The sequence below is a fragment of the Sus scrofa genome, chromosome 18 (assembly GCF_000003025.6).
Source record: "Sus scrofa isolate TJ Tabasco breed Duroc chromosome 18, Sscrofa11.1, whole genome shotgun sequence".
Classification (NCBI taxonomy): domain Eukaryota; kingdom Metazoa; phylum Chordata; class Mammalia; order Artiodactyla; family Suidae; genus Sus; species Sus scrofa.
Window position 1 is genome coordinate 13,837,890 of NC_010460.4, and position 19,364 is coordinate 13,857,253.

A 19,364-nucleotide genomic window follows, 5' to 3' on the forward strand; every position below is an offset into this window, starting at 1 on the left:
TAAACTCTTACGTTTGCCAGCATCTATTGCACTGTGAGTTACTCATCTTTTCTTCATTTTTAGCTATTAGTTTACTCTCATTCTTGGTAACACTGTCCCTTTTAAAATTCTTGATAATTTCAACATATACCATCTATCACTTCTATTGCTGTGACTTCTTAAGTTCTCTAATTCTTCTTTAATGATCTTGCCCTCTACCCTATCTCAGCCAACATTCAGTGTCGTATCTTACACTTGAAATCCCTGTCTTCCTCATGGTTTTCAGTTCATGCAAACCCCTCTGACTACATCTGTCCTTTCAGCTCCTTTTGCATATTATCCAACTGAACAATCTTACTGTCATTAGGACCTCCAGTCCACAGATTCTATTCTCTTTGCACTGTCCTTTGCCCCCCTTAATTTCTTTTTCTCCTTCTTACCTAGTGTACATTCATTACCTAGTGATCAGTCATTATGTTCAGTCCTTTCGTTGCCCTCAGCTGTCTTGCTCCTTTCTTACTTCTTCATATTTACTTGGCACAACCTTAAGGCAAGTTAAATTCTTTTGAGTACTTCATGTCTGCGTCTGTGTAGCTAAAGACTGAAAGTTACGGAAAGACCCTTAATATTGCCTGGCAGTCATAGTCTCTTTCCTTAGTCTATTTGGTTTCCCTTTTCCTAGATGACTTAGTTTATACTCTGGTCTTTCTCATTAGACTTCCAACCCTCCTCCTCATAGTCACTCTCAGTTGATGGACCTGCTTCTAGTTCATTGAGAAAATAGAAGCAGTCAGAAGAATATTTACAGGTTCTAGGACCACATGTATGTACCTACTGACCTAACTCAGTCCTTAGCTGCCTTCTGTGAACTGTTTTTGCTTCTATCTAATCCCATTTCCTCTGATTGATGCATTAGATTCCATTCCCTTTCACTTACTTTGGAGACTACTATAGCAATTCTCCTCCCTCTCTGTACATCCTCAGTTCTTCCTTCTCTTCTGGATCATTCCCAGCAACATACAAACATGCTTTTATTTTTCTCATCATAAAAATATCTTATGTTGATCGCTGTTCCTTGCTCTTCTCTATTTCTCTTGCTGTAGAACCCATTAAAGCATTAAGTGCACTTGTTCTAGTTGTTTTCTCATTTTCTCTCTTAAGCCTGTTCCAGTCAGGCTTTTGCCCTTACCACTGTCCTAAGATTGTTTTCATTCAGGTCTCCCAACAATGACATTGTTAAATCTAGTAGTCAGTTCTTTGTCTAATGTGATCAGTCTACATTTGACAAAATTACTTCCTTCCTGTCTGATATGCTTGTTTCACTTGTCTTTTAGGATACTACGTTCTTTTGGTTTTCCTCCGCACTCATTGGCTGCTCCTCCTTAGTTTTTCTTGGTAGATCCTCCTACCTCTAAACATTGGAATATCCCGGGCAGGGTTCATTCCTTTTTATCTTTATTTATCACTCTCTTGGTGATCTCTGCTAGTTTCATGATGACACTCAAATTTATTTTTCCAGTCCAGAACACTCTCCTGAACTTCATGTTTATATGTCTAGTTGCCTACTCAGTATATCCATTTGAATAACTATTAAACATTTCAAACTCAACATGTCCAAAATAGAATTGTTCTTTCCTCCCAAATCTGCTGTCTCATACCTGCTTCACCCACAAAGCCTTCCTCATCTTAGTTGTTTGGCAGCTTCAAGTTGCTCAGGATAGCAACTTTGGTACAATCATTCTTTTTTTTTTTTTATTTTTTTGTCTTTTTGTCTTTTAGGGCCGCACCCACAGCATATGGAGATTCCCAGGCTAGGGGTCCAGTCAGAGCTGTAGCCGCCAGCCTACGCCACAGCCACAGCAGTACCAGATCCGAGCCACATCTGTGACCTACACCACAGCTCATAGCAACGCCGGATTCTTAACCCACTGAGCAAGGCCAGGGATTGAACCTGTGTCCTCACGGATGCTAGTCGGGTTCGCTAATGACTGAGCCATGATGGGAACTCCTTTTGTGTGTGTGTGTTTTTGCAATCATTCTTGATTCTTTTGCTCTCATATTGCACATTCATTCCATTGGGAAATTGTTGACTTTACCTTCAAAACATATCTAGAATTTAAACCAGTTTTCACCATCTCTATAGCTATCATCATCTCTTGCTAGGTAATTGCAACAATCTTCTCACCAGTTTCCCTGCTCTCACCCTTTTCTCTGTAGTTTGTTAACTAATACATGATCCTTTGAAAACGTAAGTGAGAAGGCATAAAGTTTAAGAAATTTTGTGAGTTGATACGATTAAAGATTTGTCTGGTCTATCTTATCTGACTAAATTTTGTTGGCTAGGAAGGCATATTTAATGTAGACTTGTATTTTATTTTATTTTTTCCTTTTTTAGGGCTGTCCCTGCAGTATATGGATGTTCCCAAGCTAGGGGTTGAATTGTAGCTGCAGTCTCCAGCCTGTACCACAACCACAGAAATGTCAGATCCCCAGCCTCATCTGTGACCTACACTGCAGCTCATGGCGACACCAGTTCCTTAACCCACTGAGTGAGGCCAGGGATCGAACCTGCATCCTCACAGATGCTAGTGGGGTTCATTACCACTGAGTCACAACAGGAACTCCATATTTAATGTAGACTTTGATGCCAATTTTTATGTCAGGGATGGTTCATGGCCTATTTTTTTTTTCCTCACTAACCCTCCCTTCTTCTACCCTGTACACAGAAAGACTTGACATCTCCATCCCTGAGAAAATTAGAAAGAGAGAGTTTGAGTTAGGGTTGCTATTACAGAAAGTTGCTTTGAATGGAAGACTGGACCACCCTTTTTATTTATTTATTTATTTAAGTTTTTTTAGGGCCACACCCTCGTCATATGGAGGTTCCCAGGCTAGGGGTTGAATCAGAGCTGTAGCCACTGGCCTCCGCCAGAGCCATAGCAACACAGGATCTGCTTCTGTGACCTACACCACAGCTCATGGCAACGCTGGATCCTTTACCCACTGAGTGAGGCTGGGGATCAAACCTGCATCCTCATGGATACTAGTCAGAGTCCTTTCCACTGAGCCACGGTGGGAATTCCTGGACCACCTTTTTATTTTATTTTATTTGTTTATTTTTGAGTACATGATCTTTAATTTTAAAAATTTTTTAAAAATGATTTTTATTTTTTCCATCATAGCTGTTTTACGTTGTTCTGTCAGTTTTCTACGGTGCAGCAAGGTGATCCAGTCACACATACATACATTCTTTTTTTCACATTATCATGCTCCATCAGAAGTAATTAGTAAACCACCCTTTTAAAACAGAGATCTGTGCGTAGTTCTGGGGAAGTTGTAGCAGCCTCTCTCTGAGGTTCCCCTTTACCTCCAGACTTCCCTGGGGCCAGCAGCTGCCTGATCTGGGGCCTGGGGCCGTCAGCTCAGCTGACTACCATGGGCTCTGTGTCAAACCACTAGTTTGCTGGTAGCTGTGCCATTGGTACCGGAGGATGTGTCCAGGGCAGCCGAGGAGCCACAGATGCTGCATGGTCCTAGTGACTATAGTGGTTGCGTGCATGGGGTTCAGCCTCCCATGTGTCAGGGTTGAGCTTGACCCCCGGTAGATATCTTTGTGCACCAGAATAAGCTGCACATGGAGGGTTTCCAGAGCCTTAAGGAGGGTGAGGCTGTGGAGTTCACCTTTAAGAAGTCTGCCAAGGGCCTGGAATCTATCCAAATCACTAGCCCTGGTGGGGTGTTCCATATTGAGAGGGAGAGGCAGCCCAGAGGGAAGGACATGCAAAAGTGCAGATCAAAGGGAGACGTATGCTACAGCTGTGGAGGTCTAGACCATTATGCCAAGGAATGCACACCGTCATCTCCGCCCAAGAAGTGCCGCTTCTGCCAGAGCATCAACCATATGGTGGCCTCGTGTCCACTGAAGGCCCTGCAAGCTCCTAGCTTACAGGGAAAGCCAGCCTACTTTTGGGAGGAAGGAGAAGAGAGCCATAGCCCTGCCATGCTCCAGAGGCCCAGAATTGAGCCACGGTGGATAGGAGCTATCCTTTTTGGGTTAGGAAATTTTGAGGAGCAGGCATCAAGCAGCAGAGTGGAAAAAGAGGGGAACAGAGTGGGTATGGGATAGGTGACACCACTGTGTATCTCAGACTGGGGTCCATAGGATCACCTGCTCTTCCCTCTTGGTTGGGAGAAGGGATGGATTGCCAATCATGTTCGATCCAAATGCATGGGAGGGCTTTGCGGGGTAACCTTCCCTGCGTACTTTATCTGGGTCTCCACCCTCAACATCTCCACCTTTTGAAAGTTGCCTGGATAGGGAAGTTGTTTTACCTTTAAAGAAGGGTATGGAGTAATATTTCCCATGCCAGAGTAAAAAGATTAAGCATGAGATGAGATCAATGGACCCAACTCACAAACTGCTCCTTTCCATGGGAGAGAATATCTCTGGGCTAAGGCAGGTTTTCCACATCTTGTCTCCTGATAATCCCCTCTTGGGATAGGATGCTGAGAACTGTCCCAAGCAGTGGGTTGTGATGATAGGCAAAAGGGGTAATTGAGGGAACAGCTGCAGGCCTGCTGCTTCTAAGCTCACTCCCACTCCATTCTAGGCCAATATAATTTTATATATTTGCTCCCTTGGTTGACTGTACTTTGGGTCCCAGGATGCCAACTGCACTAGCTGTGTGCAAAGGACATATGTTGTGCATTTTAACATTTTTTTCAGTAATATAAATATTCTGGTTTTGTATTTTTGTGTATTTGGACCTAAGGCCCTCATTGTTGCACTATGTTTTCAGGTATGTGGGCAGTCTCAGGGATGAGTCGGCAGCAGCTCTGGGTCTGCACAGCAGGAATACTTTTTGTTGCCATATTACCAGAGAGAACAACTATTTGGAGTGTATAACCTATTGAACTACCTCATTTTTGCCAATTAGAGCTGGCTTTCCTGCCATAGTATCATCTTTTTGAAAAATTTTTTATTTAAAATATAGTCAATTTACAATGTTGTGCCAATTTCTGCTGTATAACAAAGTGATCCAGTCATACACACACACACACACACACACACACACACACACACACACACATATGTGTGTGTGTGCATAGTGTCCTCTTGAAACCCTTCTATCTGCAGTGTTTCATGGGAGACTAAGTTTTAACTGGACTGGCCCTCGACTTGGTCTACTTCTAATGAAAGATTGGAATTGATCTAAACTGGAAAAGGTGGTGCAGAGGTTAGGAGAGGCTGGGTCAGATAAAAGGTGCAGAGTAGGGTAACCAAGAATAGGTCGATGGGTGTGTGATAAAGGATTCCTGTTCCAAACCTCTAATCCCAGGGCACAGGATCACTTTAACTACCATCTTTCACTGGAGTGGGCTAGGCCCGCCATGTACAAGAGGGTATATGTGTTTGCTTTTTTGTAAAATATGTGAGTTGGTAAAGATAGGTTTTAAGAATGATGCCTTTGGAGTTCCCATTGTGGCTCATTGAGTTGAGAACCTGAGTATCTGTGAGGCTGCAGGTTCAATCCCTGGCCTCTCTCATTGGGTTAAAGATCTGGCATTGCTGCAGGCTGTGGTGTGGGTTGTAGATGGGCTTACATCCAGTTTTGTTGTGGTTATGGTGTGGGCCATCAGCTGCAGCTCCTATTCAACCCCTAGCCTGGGAATTTCCATATGCCGCAGGTGCGGCCTCCAAAAGAAAAATAAATAAATTTTTTAAAAAAAATTAGAAAGAATGAGCTGCTTAGGGATGGATATATGAAGAAAAGACAAAATCCTCAACCTTAATCAGTTCTGGGCTTTTCCTCCTGGCTTCCAGAGAGACCATCAGCAGTGGTTTCTTTGTGGTTCCCAGAGCCAGTGTCCTGCCCTGCTGCATCTGTGATTAGTCTCCTGGTAGCTCAGGGAGAAAAGAGGGTTTCGTTTATATGGTGTGAGATCACTGCAAATCTACCTTACTGTTTTGTAACAGGGCAAATGCAGTAGAACACATTGGTTGATGTGTGTCTGATCCTGGGTTCTTGTCTCCCCCAGTTGCTGCCCTCCTCTAGTTATTGTATTTGTCTGGGCTTTGTAGGACTTCACAAATAGCTGATTCGATGATTGCCAGGTGGCCTAGTTTGTGTAAATATAATGTGTTAGTCGTCTTGGGGTTTTTTTTTTTGTTTACAAACTTCTTTTTATATTGAGAAAAACAGCGTAAGCATCTTTGACAGAAGATTCTGTGCCAGGCAAAAAGATCTGAAACTTAAGTTTGGGTCCCTCTTCTTGAAGTAGAGATCTTGAACCATGGTTTCTTTTGTGTTCCCCTTCCCCTATTTCCTATTTTTGAACAAGATTTTCTATCCTAAAAATTAGATTCCTACCCCTCCAATAGCCCATACACCTATATATATTAGTGGGGTGTCTGCAACTCTTAAGTGATTTGTGTAGAAATCCTGAAGAAGCTGAGAACTTTCCACCCTTTGTTCCCAATCTCCCGAGTCAAGACTATTTCTTGAGGAGTTCCCTGTGGCTCAGTGGTAACGACCCTGACTAGTATCCATGAAGATGCAGGTTCAAACCTGGCCTCATTCAGTGGGTTAAGGATCTGGTGTTGCTCTGAGCTGTGACATAGGTTACAGAAGAGTCTCGGATCTGATGTTGCTGTGGCTGTGGCTACTAGCAGCTCTGATTTGATCGCTAGACTGGGAACTTATAAATGCTGTGGGTGCACCCCTAAAAAGACAAAAAAAGACAAAAAAAAAAAAAAAAAGACCATTCCTTGATGTGATTTGTGTCAAATAGACTGCTGTTTTTGGATAGGAAACCGTTTTATTCTCTAATCCTTGGGAGAGAATTCTCTAATCCTTGGGAGAGAAGCAGTGAGGGGCTCTTCCATATAGAAAGTGGGGTTGAGAGGAGGAAAGAGGAATGTATATCCAGATCATTTAGGAACTTGTATGCAAGTGCAAGGAACTTATGTCAGAGTGGTACTCATCTCTTTTTTGCCTCATGCCTTCCCCTCAGTCCTGAAATTTGGGAAGTTGAGCACCCTCCAGGCATTGGTGACCCTATCTGTGGAGTGTTTATTTGGTGGTTGATTTTGCTGTGCCAGTTTCTTCCTTTCTGATTTACTATCTTTTGTAACACACATGCTACCCTTTTCCTTCCGCCTGCTTTTCCCTGGGAAAATACAATGAGTAAAGACTTACTGGTACTGAAAAAAAATATAAAGGAGATCTGTTGTGATTTCACTACTACCTCTAACCTCCTTTAGCAACACTTGCTTTCCCTTCCAACCTCCACCACATTTAGTGTCCTCCCTCTACCCTTGCCCTCTCTCTTGTTTTTCCCTACTTTCAGATAGATACGTTAGATTTCCTAAGACTTTTGGCTTTATTTGAATTAGCATTTTATAGTCTAAACTCTCTTTTCAGATATCTCGATAACCCATTCTTAAGGCACTGATGTGAGTTGGTTTTACTTTTGTTAATAAAGTTTTCAACAGAATGATACTGAACATGACAGTAAAAGGGAAATTGATACAAACAGGTAAAGAAGAAATCATGTGTAAAATTGTGGGGGAGCTAAAAGATATTTTTATTGGGTACTTTGAATGTATTTATCATAATGGTAATAATTTCTGGAGCAGTTACACTGTACTACAACATATAAGGAAGCTTGGAGATTGGTTGAAAAAAGAACTTCACAGTTCATTTCTTTTGTCTTTTCACTGCTTTTCTCTGAAGGTAAATATTCTGTAATCAGTTTCTTTTGATTCCATTTCAGAGAATTCTCTTACACTGGGATCAGTAATCATATTACAAGTTGTGATATTATGTATACATTTCTATTGATTCCAGATCCTTTCAGATTATGGTGCATAGTCTCTTGGTCTGAAGGTAGATGGATGTATGCCTGTTTCCTTAAGCTGTTTCTTAAAGGACTTGTGTTGTTCATTATGGTACCCATGAGCTACATGTTGGCTTTTGAGCACTTGAGATGTGGCTAGTCCAAATTGAGATGTGTGTGCTAAGCGTAAAATAATGATTTCATGTGAAGTTGGTATTATTTTAGATAGGTTGGGTTAAATAAAGTTAATTACCTTTTTTTCTTAATGTGGCTAGTGGAAAATGTAAAATTTATGATTTGCATTGTTATTTCTCTTGGCCACTGCTGTCTTAAACTTACCTTTCTCTTTGTCCTAATTCTTTGAGTTATTTTAACTTGGTTAATGATCTGTTATATATTAACTAAAAATGATTTTGGTATTATATAGTATAAAAGGATTTTTTTCCCCCTGAAGTTTAATACTTTCATTTTGTCTTTTTTAATATTCACTCTCTCAAGCCCTGAGTTGTCTTTCTTTCTTTCTTTTTTAACCATTTGGCTTTTGTCATACCCTTCTCATGGTACTATATAAGCTTAAGTTATTCTTTCTGTATGTTGCCTGGAAGAATTTTGAAGAAGGAATTTAAAATAAAATGTATCAGAGTTGATCTTTTATTTATGTCTTAATATTAGGACTATTAAGAGTATATTTTACAAATCCTATTGTTATTAACATAAATTTTTAAAATTTAAAGTAAAGGCAATTTGTGATTAAAAAAATGGATTGAAGATTTCACATATGAGGAAAGATGTTTTGTCTGCTTGAACATAAAACCCAAACAAATAAGCAAAAACACCTGCACTGACTCAGTCTGCTATTAAGGTTTTATAAACTTTTGTAAAGTTGGACTTCAGCATCATTAGTACTATTCCCCCCCCCCCCAATGTTTTAGTCTTTTAAGGATGTAAGTTTATGATTTTATTGCTATTAGCTTTTTTAATCTGCTGAAAAAAAGATTCACATTGGGTTCAGTGAATGTTTTTCTTAGGGTTAAGCCTTGAATTGTGTTAAAAACCAGGTGGCATATAGCTCAGAGCTAGGTAGGTTTTTTTTTGTTTTTTGTTTTTTTTTAAAGGGCTGTGCCTGAGGCATATGGAAGTTCCCTGGCTAGGGGTCGAATTGGGCTGGATTTCACCACAGCAACACTAGATCCAAGCTGCGTCTGCAGCCTACACCGAAGTTTGCAGCAACTCCAGATCCTTAACCCACCGAGTGAGGCCAGGGATCGAACCCACGTCCTCACGGATACTAGTTGGTTCTTAACCTCCTGAGCCCCAGTGGGAACTCCTGATCTGGATAGTTTTTAAGTGAATAACTGAGTTGGGTAGTTGTGGATTATTTAAAGGGATGTTGTGGATTTTGACTTTTGAGCTCTGAAGTATATTTCTCAGTAGTCCATGATATATTGTTATCATCAAGGCATTAACAAAAATGGCTTTGTTAGGCATTTGAAAATAATTTATTTACCAGAGAAGTATTTTATTTATTTTTTTCCTTTTTATAGCCACATCTGTGGCATATGGAAGTTCCCAGGCTTGGGGTCGAATTGGAGCTGTGGCTGCTGGCCTTCGCCACAGCCATAGCAAGGCCAGATCCAGGCTGCATCTGTGACCTATGCCTCAGCTTGCAACAATGCTGGATCCTTAACCCACTGAGGGAAGCCAGGGATCAAACCCACATGCTCACAGAGACTTTGTCAGGTTCTTAACCCACTGAGCCATAATGGGAACTCTGAGAACTATTTTATTACTCTCATCTACTCGGAGAGCCCACAGTACTTAAGTATTGAAAATTATGTAAAAGCACATGCACAAGAAAGTGTATAAGAAGTAAAAAAGTTTGGGCCAATAAGCTTGTACTTTTTTTTTTTTTTTTAATGATTGGAGTTGATAAAACGGTTTAAAAATGTCAGAGGAAAAAAGATATCTAGGGAGAAATGAACAGAGGTAGTATAGATAATAGGAATTACAGGAAGGAAGAAGAAAAGTGAGCTCACCCAAGTTCACATTCTTACATGCTCAATGAAAGGATAGCTTTGATAGACTCTGATAGACTGAAACCAAAACTTTGCTATTTGTCAACTTTCTGGATCTTAAAATACCTTATCTTTTTGATTCCTCCTGAGTTTTATGGCTAGGCTGATTTCTTGGCTGTGCAAATTTTGTTTTGGGTTGATCTGTAAGAATAATTTCTGAATCCATCTGTGTTGTATATATCAAATGTTCTTTTTTATTGCTGAGTAGTATTTCATGGTATGGCTATATCGCAATTTGTTAATTTGGGTTTTTTTCATTTTTTTTGGCTTTTACTAATACATAAATATTTGCGTACAGATTTTGTGAATGTAAGTTTTCATTTCTCTGGAATAAATGCCCAAGAGCACACTTACTGGATCATCAGTTAAGTGCATACTTGATTTTAAAAGAAGCCATAAGAATACTATTTTCTAAAGTTGATGTAGGATTTTGCATTTCGACAGGCATTGTATAAGTGATTCATTTTCTCTGCATCAAAGTAGGTATGTGTTATCCCTGTTTTCTTTTTTATTGTAGTCATTCATATAACTGTAATGATAATTCATTGTAGTTTTAATTTGCATTCTCTTAGAGCTAAAGATGTAGAACATCTGTTCATGTGCTTATTGGTCGTTTGTATATCCTCTTTGGTGAAATGTTGATTCTTTTGCTCATTTTCTGATTCAATTTTTTTTTGTTGTTGAGATTTTTGTTGTTGTTGTGAGAGTTCTTTGTATATTCTGGATACAAGTTCTTTATCAAATAGGTGGTTTTCAAGTATTTTCTCCCAGTCTGTGGCTTGTCTTTCCATCTTATTCATAGGGTTATTACAGAGCAAGAGTTTATAATTTTGATGGGGGCCAATAGGTCAGTTTTTTATTTTACGTGTTGTACTTTTTGTGTCAAGTCTAAGAACTCTGCCTGGTCCTAAGTCTTGACAATTTTTCTCTAAAGTTTTTCTCTAAGATTTTTATGGTTTTACATTTTAGCTTTAAGTGTGTGATCCATTTTGAACTCCTTTTTATATAAGTTGAGATTTTTTTTTTTCCTTTTTAGTCCATTTGTTCCAGCACTTTCTGTTGAAAAGGCTATCTTTCCTCTATTGAATTGCCTGTGTACTGTTGTCCTCCATTAGTTGGGCATATTTGTGTGGACCTATTTCTGGGTTTTCTGTTTCATCTAACAGAATGTCTCTCCATCAGTCTCACACTATTTTGATTACTATAGCTATGTGGTAAGCCTGAATATCAGGAAGAGTGATGCCTCCCACTTGATTCTTTATATAATGAATGTGCCCCTCCTATCATTTCATCGTGGCTTTTTCTTTGTCTTTGGGTGTAGAATATCTTTGGTAGGTTCCAGTCTTTTTTGTTGATGATTGTTCAGCAGTTGGTTGTGGTTTTGGTGTTGTAGTGAGAGGAGCTGAACTCAAGTCCTTCTGCTCTACCATCTTGCCCTATGTCTCCTCCCACTTGATTCTTAGTTTTCAAAATTGTTTCGGGTCTTGTAGGCTCTCCTTTCCATTCAAATTTTAGATAAGCTCATTTATAACTATAAAAAATCTGGGATATTTCTAAGATTATATCACATCTATATCAGTTGTTGAGTGTTGTTATCTTTACTCTGTTGTGTCTTTCATTCAGTGAACATGGTTAAGTCTCCACTTCTTTAGGTCTTCTTTGATTTTGTGCATCACTATTTTGTAATTTGTAGTATACAGACCTTGCCCATTTTTTCAGATTTATATGTAGGTTTTTTTTTTTTTTTTGAGCAGTTGTAAATGGTGTTGTATTTGTAATTTAGGTTTTATTATTAGTATATAGAAATGTGATTGATTTTTATGTGTTAATATTATATCCTGTGACCTTGCAAAACCCACTTATTTGGGATTTTTGAATAGATTCCTTGGAATTTGCTAGGTGGAAAGTCATGTCATCTACATATAGGGACAGATTTTTTTTTTCCTTTGGTTCCAGTCTCTTTGCCTTTTATTTCCGTAACCTTATTTGCTGGTTAGAGCTGACATTAACTGTTTTGAAAAAGATTGGTGAGTGCAGCCATCTTTGCCTTCTACTTGTGCTTATGGGGGAAGCATGCAGTTTTCACCATGAAGTTGTGATGTTTGCTACGGTTGTTTTTTTTTTTTTTTTTTTTTTTTTTTTTTTTTTTTGCCACACCTGTGGCATGTGGAAGTTTCTGAGCCAGGAATCCAATTGGTGCCATAGTTATAACCAGAGCCACAGCAGTGACAACACTTGATCCTTAGCCTGCTGAGCCATGCAGGAACTCCTGATGTGGTTTTTTTATAGCTATTCTTCACCAAGTTGAGTAATTTCTCCTGTATTCTTAATTTACTGAGAACTTTTATTGTTAATTTTGTTAAATGCTTTTTCTATCAGTTGATAATAATTACGTAACTTTTTTTCTTTAGTCCTTTTATCTGGTGGATTATAATGATTGATTTTTGAATGTGGAACCAGCCTTGCATATCTAGAATAAGTTGCAATACTCTTTTTATACATTTCTGGATTTTACTTGCTAATATTTTGTTTAGGATATCTGCATCTAAATTCATGAGAAATAGTAGTCTGAAGTTTTTGTTTGTTTTTTGGAGCTGTGTGTGTTTGGTTTTATGCCAGAATAATATTGGCTTTATAAAATGAGTTGGGAAGTGTTCCTTCCTCTTTTCTGGAAGGTGGTATAAAAATAGAACTAATTCTGTAAATTTTTGGTAAAATTCTTCAGTGAAGTGAAGCCATCTGGGCCAGGGGATTTCTTTTTCCTGAGCTTTTGACCTATGGACTCAATTTTTAAAAATGGTTATAGGACTGTTCAGATTATCTGTTTCATCTTTATTGAATTTTGGTGATGTGTAGGACTTTTCTTTTTTTCTATTTTTTCTTTCCTTTTTTGTTTTTTGTTTTTTGTTTTTTAGGGTCACATTCATGGCATATGGAAGTTCCCAGGCCACAGGTCAGTTGGAGCTACAGCTTCTGACCTATGCCACAGCCACAGCAACTCGGGATCTGAGCTGTGTCTGTGACTTACACCACAGCTGAGGGAATCCCTGACCCACTGAGTGAGGCCGGGTGTTGAACCCGCATCCTCATGGATACTAGTTGGATTCGTTTCTGCTGTACCACACCAGGAACTCCCTTCATTTTCTTAAAACCTTTCTTTTTCTTTCAGTTCTTTTGATGTAATTGAGGTGAAGGTGTACAGCATAATAATTTCACTTACAAACATCATGAAATGATTATCACAGTAAGTTTAGTGAATACCCACCATTTCATATTGATACAGAATTAAAGAAGTAGAAAAAAATTTTTTTTCCTTGTGATTAGAATTCTTAGAATTTAACTTTTCATGTGGAACATAACAGCTGTGTTAATTTTACTTATCATGTTAAACATTACCTCTCTAGTATTTATTTTAAAACTGGAAGGTTTTAGGAGTTTTCATGTGGCTCAGTGGATTAAAGATTCAGAGTTGTCACTGCAGTGGCTCTGGTTGCTGCCCTGGTGTGGGTTTGATACCTGGCCCAAAAACTTCTACATGCCATGGGTGTGGCCAGAAAACCCCCACAAGAAGCCAGAAAGTTTTTACCTTTTGACCACCTTCATCCAGTTCACCCTCCCTTCTCCATCCCCTGCCTCTGGTACCTAATTCTGATCTCTTTTTCTATGAGTTTATTTTTGAAGTAAAACTGACCTACAGCACTACATCAGTTCCTGTTTTACAACATAGTGATTTTGTATTTCTATACATTTCAAAATGATCTCCATGATGTCTAGTTATGCCACTATATAAACATATTACAGTTATTTATTATATTCCCCACATGATATGTATTTTTAAAAGATTTTTTTTCTAAGTTGTTGAATTTATGAGTATAAAGTTCTCAGTATTTCCTTATTGTCCTTTTAATCTATAGTTATAATCCCCTATTTCCTTCTGATATTTAGGATTCTAGTCTTATCTTTGGTAGTAGTCGTGCTAGAAGTTTATCAATTTACTTTAAACAAAGAACCAGCTCTTTGTTTCATTAATTTTTCTCTCTTGTTTGTGTTTTCAATTTTATTGATCTCTGCCCTTTATTATTTTCTTTCTTCTGCTTTCTTTGAGTTTATTTTCCTCTTCTTTTTGTAGTTTCTTGCAGTAGGAATTAAGTTAATTAAGTCCTTTTTTCCCTTAATGTAAGTGTTTTGGTGCTGTAACTTTTCCTCTGGGCCCTGCTTTAGCTGCATTTCACAAATTTTGATATGTTGAGTTTTCATTTTCATGTAACTTGATGTATTTTAAAAATTTCCTTTGAGTCTTCCTCTTTGGCTTATGGATTAGTCAGTAGTGTCTTTGCAAAATTTCCAAGTGTATGAAGATTGGAATTCTAATTGGATTCCATTATGGATAGAGAAATACTATGTATGCTATCAGTTCTTTGAAATATGTTGAGGTTTGTTTTATGACCCAGGATATTGTTTATTTGGGTGAATGTTCCATGGGTGCTTGAAAAGAATGTATGTTCTGCTTATTTTGACTCTGCATAGTCTTATGGGCATACCACTTACCTCTCCCTATGCACCTTTCTGCTGATTCCCTGCCCCCTGTATTCTGTTTGGTTCATATTCCTTATTACTGGTTTTTAGAGCATTGTTGATATTTATTCCTATTTCTTCCCCTTATAGTTTTTTTATTTCCCATTCTTTATTTTTATGTCTCATATCATTTAACATTTTCTGCCGTTTTAAACACAATTTTACATTCTTTTTTCTAAAGTAGTCACTAGTTTTTATATAGGTGGTGTAATTTATGCTTACACTAGTGGCAGATTGACTTGCAAATGTTACTACTACAAGGTGAAATAGGGTGGGTTTTTTGTTTGTTTGTTTTGTTTTGCTTTTTTTTTTTTGTCTTTTTGCCTTTTCTAGGGCCGCTTCCCGCAGCATATGGAGGTTCCCAGGCTGGGGTCTAATTGGAGCTGTAGTCACTGGCCTACGCCAGAGCCACAGCAACGCAGGATCCAAGCCTCGTCTGCAATCTACACCACAGCTCACGGCAACGCCAGATCCTTAATGCACTGAGCAAGGCCAGAGACCAAATCCGCAACCTCATGGTTCCTAGTCGGATTCATTAACCACTACGCCCTGACAGGAACTCCAGGATGTTTTTATTATTCTTTAAAAAGGCACCCACACAGTATGATCCTCTGCATAAACTTATTTATTTTTTGTCTTTTTAGGGCCTCACCTGCGGCATATGGAAGCCCCCAGGCTAGAGGTCCAATTGTAGCTGTAGCCACCAGCCTATGCCATAGCCACAGCAACACAGGATTTGAGCTAGGTCTGCGACGTACGCTATAGCTCATGGCAACGCCAGATCCTTTAACCCGCTGAATGTGCCCACCCATATCCTCGTGGTTACTAGTTGGGTTTGTTACTACTGAGCCATAGTGGGAACTGCTGGATAGATTTAGACTGGATAGGAATTATATACAAGACATATTGCTGTGCATTAAATGGGAGGAAAATGTGTGTTCTCAAGCCACTTTATGGAATATAGGATGAACGCCTCTGCAATATTTCTAATAGTATAAGATAGCAGACACCAGATGCTTAATGGGGAAGTGTACTATAGAATTCAGAAAAGGAGTAATTAAAGAATGTGGACAGGATTAATTTGTGTGATCTTTGAAAACTAAAAGTTTACTCTTGAGCAATGTGGGGATTAGGGACACTGACCCACCACGCAGTCAAAAATCCACACATGGGTGTTCCTGTTGTGGTGCAGCAGAAGTGAATCTGACTAGTGTCCTACAGATATGATCCCTGGCCTCGCTCAGTGGGTCAGGGATCCGGGATTGCCACGAGCTGTGATGTAGGTTGAAGATGTCATTCAGATCCCTCATTGCTGTGGCTGGGACAAAGACCAGCAGCTACAGCTCTGATTTGACCCGTAGCCTGGGAATTTCCATATGCCATTGGTGCAACCCTAAAAAAAAAAAAAAAAAAAATCCACGTATAATTTGTAGATTTGTAGTTGGCCCTCTATATTTGTGGTTCCTCTGTATCTCTGAGATTCCTCCATATCTCAGGTTTCACATTTGTGGATTCAACCAACAGCAGATCATGTAGTAATGTCATATTGACTTTTGAAAAAATCTGCATATAAGTGTACCTTTGTAGTTAAACCCACGTTCAAGGGTCAGCTATATTTGAGTGAGTGGTAGATGGAGTGGGAAAGGAAGTTGAAACGAAACTGGGGAACATTATTCAAGGTGACTACTGAACAAAAATGAGCATGGCTTGTGGGAGAGAGTGAGGGGAACATTCTCTATGTTTTCTATGAGGTTATTCTGTCTATGAGGTTATTCAGCAACTTTGGGGTTAGGAGTGCCAGACTTGATAGTTGGCCCTTCATATTCTGGTTCCATATCCATTGATTCAACCAACTGCAGATTGTGTAGTACTGTAGTATTTATTGAAAAAAAAAAATCTGCATAAAAGTAGACCCTCAGTGCAAAACCATGTTGTTCAAGGGTCAGTTGTACTGAGAGGATAGAGAGAAGGTTCCTTTGTATCAAGAAAGAGTTTAAATTTGAGCTGGAGACAGTAGCAGATTTAAAGATTCTTATTCTGAGGAGTGTCTTGAAGAGTGCATTGGCATAACTTGGAAGCTTGTTAGAAATACAAATTTTAATACCCTACCTCAGACCTACAGAATCAGAATCTACATTTTTAACAAGATACTCAAGTGATTTAAATATGCATGATCAAGTTTAATAATCACTGATCTGAAGGGAGATTAATCAGATCTGTGTGCAAATTGGATTGTAGATAAGAGAGATTTCATTTAGATCCTGTATTAGTTACCCAGTTGAAGTGCAGACCAAAGGGCAAATAAGAGACTTATTAGACGATTTAATGATTAGGGTTTAGAGAATAGAGAGTGCTAAATTGAAGATGATGATCAAGTTTTGGCACTGGGCAACTGAAAAACTGGGTGGGCCATTGACAGGAAATAAAAACCCTGGGTGGCATAAAAAGCTGCGATTTTTGCCTAGGCCACTAGAACTTTTTGTTAACAGATAATCAGCATAATAATAACCCTGGAGAAAATCTTGGAGAAAGAATGGAAAAAAGTTTCATAATTCCAAAATCCTAAAATAAACAGCATTTTCATTATTTTTGCATGTTATCTTGATTTCTTATTAATATGTAAGCTTGTTTTTATATTGTTGTTACTGGTGTAAAGCCATTTTGTATATGTAATAATTATATATTGTATGATTGTTCCATGTTTCTTCATAATTTAAAGGGCCTTTCTCCATTATAAAATACATTCTCTCACCCAAATTTTTCAAAATGCAAATTAAAAATAACAGTGATTCTAGTATTTACATTTTGGATTGGTAAGTATTAAAATTTTTAGTTCTAAAAGGCTCTAGTTAGAATGTAGATTGGTACAACTTTTTAAAGGGCAGTTTGGCAGTGTTTATCAAAAGTGAAAATTGCACATAGCATGCTTGATCCAGCAATTTCCCTTTTAGGAATTGGTTCTGCAATTATACTGTCTCTAGGTCAGTTAATCTACAAGGTTGATTTGTCACATTTACCAGCTTGTATCAGTATATTCAGGAAGGTATTTTTCTAGTGAATATGGACAGAATTGCATTATTTCATAGGAGAACTTTTCAGTTTACTCTGATTTTTTTTCCAGTCCTTGAAAAGTTATTTTATGTTTTCTTTCTCCAGTATTTTCTGATTTCTTTACAACCTTTTAAAAAGTTTGCTTTTCCTAGCATTTTGATATTTTGAAGATTCTTTTATCAGTTTTGGAGTCCATCTATCAGCCTTTTTTATGTATTTGACTAAAATTTACAGTTGCTTTTGTTGGATGGGATGATTTTAATGGCTTTTGAAGATTTTTTTTTTTTTTTTTTGTCTTTTTAGGGCTGCACCTGTGGCATGTGGAGGTTCCCAGACTAGGGAACTGTTGCTGCTGGCCTTTGCCAGAGCCACAGCAACACCAGATCTGAGCCACATCTGCAAGCTTCATCACAGCTCATGGCAGCGCCGGATCCTCAACCCACTGAGTGAGGTCAGGGATTGAACCCAGAACCTCATGATTGCTAGTCAAATTCATTTCTGCTGCACCACGATGGGAACTCTGCTTTTGAAGATTTTTGATGGGATTTGGTTCATTTTAAGGAATATTGGAAGCTAGGGTCATAGCTCGTTTTATTTTTGTGAATATATTTAATATTCAGAAAAACATTTTACAATCAGTAATTATTATTTCACTATAAATCTAACATGTATTTACTATAAGGAGGTGCTGAAAAATATCTAGAGGAACCACATTGTAAGAAATGCTAATATTTTGGGTAATAATCACTATAAAAATTTAAGAATGATATCTTCATTGAGGCCTTGAGGAAAAATAAACAAAAAATTACATAAAGGTTGGAGTAATATTTAATTCAAATAGGAATGTGAAAACTGGAAAAAGTGGCCTCAGTCTTGCCAAAAAAGACAAAAATTTTAATGACAAGAAATACTGGAATTCTTTTTGTGGCTCAGCAGCTTAAGAACCCAGTGTAGTCTACATGTGGATGCAGGTTTGATCCCTGGCCTCTTTCAGTGGGTTAAAGGATCCAGTGTTGCCGCAAGCTGTGCCGTAGTTTCATAGAAGTGGCCCAGATCCAGCGTTGCCATGGCTGTGATGTAGGCTGGCAGCTGCAGCTCCGACTGACCCCTAGCCTGGGAACTGACATACACCACAAGTGTGGCTGTAAAAAGAAAAAAAAGATTAATGACAAGAAATAGATCACTATAAGTAGAAAATATTTATGGAGGTAATATTTATAAGTATATGAGTTATCTATATAATTATAATAAATATAAATATATACAATATAAATATATTAAATATAGACCTTAAATAACCTTGTATTAATAAATCAATGTGATATATTTTAATATAAAATATATTTAAGGTCATGTGTCTGATTTGTTCAGATCTTTGAAAAGAGTTTGAAAATTGCAGTTAATCAGCCTGAATTGTTTGATGTACTAACATACATGAACTTATGTTCAAGGGTGTGCATTGTAGTATTGTCATACCAGAATGCTGAAACTACTGAAGTTAAGGTCAATAAGGTTTGTTAAATTATGTGTACATGTATGTAATGGAATATATTGTAGCCATGAAAAAGAAAGAAATAGAGATTTCTATGAAGATAGAAAAATTTCTAGCGTTTCTTAAGTGAAAAAGGGAAGGTTCAGAATAAAGCACACAGTCCCTTTCATTTTCAGTTAAAAGAAGGAGATGCTTATGAGTATATGCTTATATATACATTGAATATATGTGGAAGAATACGTAAGAGTTATTTACAGTGGTTGCCATTAGGATCCTAAAAAGGTGGAAATGAAGTTAATAAGTACCTTTAATGTCTTTTAATTTTGCTCAATTTTACAAACTAGTACAGTTAG

The 19,364-nt window shown here is 38.1% G+C and overlaps 1 protein-coding gene and 1 pseudogene across 6 annotated transcripts in view; both read left to right on the forward strand.

Moving 5' to 3' along the window:
• Positions 1-19,364, forward strand: part of CNOT4 (CCR4-NOT transcription complex subunit 4) — a 158,961-nt gene that overhangs the window by 16,317 nt on the left and 123,280 nt on the right. The gene's annotated exons all lie outside the window — the stretch shown is intronic.
• On the forward strand, positions 3,139-9,006 carry LOC110257531 (annotated as a pseudogene).